At 43.2% G+C, this 315-nt stretch overlaps 1 non-coding gene across 1 annotated transcript; it reads left to right on the forward strand.

Moving 5' to 3' along the window:
* The first annotated feature begins 224 nt into the window (after window positions 1-224).
* Trnad-guc lies at window positions 225-296 on the forward strand. The gene has a single exon. It is a non-coding gene; the product is annotated as a tRNA-Asp (tRNA).
* The last annotated feature ends 19 nt before the right edge of the window (window positions 297-315 follow it).

Raw genomic sequence — 315 nt, forward strand, 5'->3', positions numbered from 1 at the left:
GAGACGCTTGAAGAAGAGCAGACTGCTAAATTGGGCATGTTTTGGTTGGTGGAAAAGTTAGCAGCTTCAGCGAGTACTTAATCTTGCATGAAACATTATCATTAATTTTATATCGTATGACAGATATTTACTGCAAATTATTCAGTACGTGGAAACATTAGTTAACCTCGTACATAACCAATTAACTGTTGAAGGTGATTTTAGGTGCGAACTTGTTCAGTCACTCCTCGGTAGTATAGTGGTGAGTATCCCCGCCTGTCACGCGGGAGACCGGGGTTCGATTCCCCGCCGGGGAGGAGCTTTTAATGCCGAAAA

Source organism: Hyalella azteca, unplaced genomic scaffold, assembly GCF_000764305.2.
Source record: "Hyalella azteca isolate HAZT.00-mixed unplaced genomic scaffold, Hazt_2.0.2 contig16945, whole genome shotgun sequence".
Lineage (NCBI taxonomy): Eukaryota > Metazoa > Arthropoda > Malacostraca > Amphipoda > Hyalellidae > Hyalella > Hyalella azteca.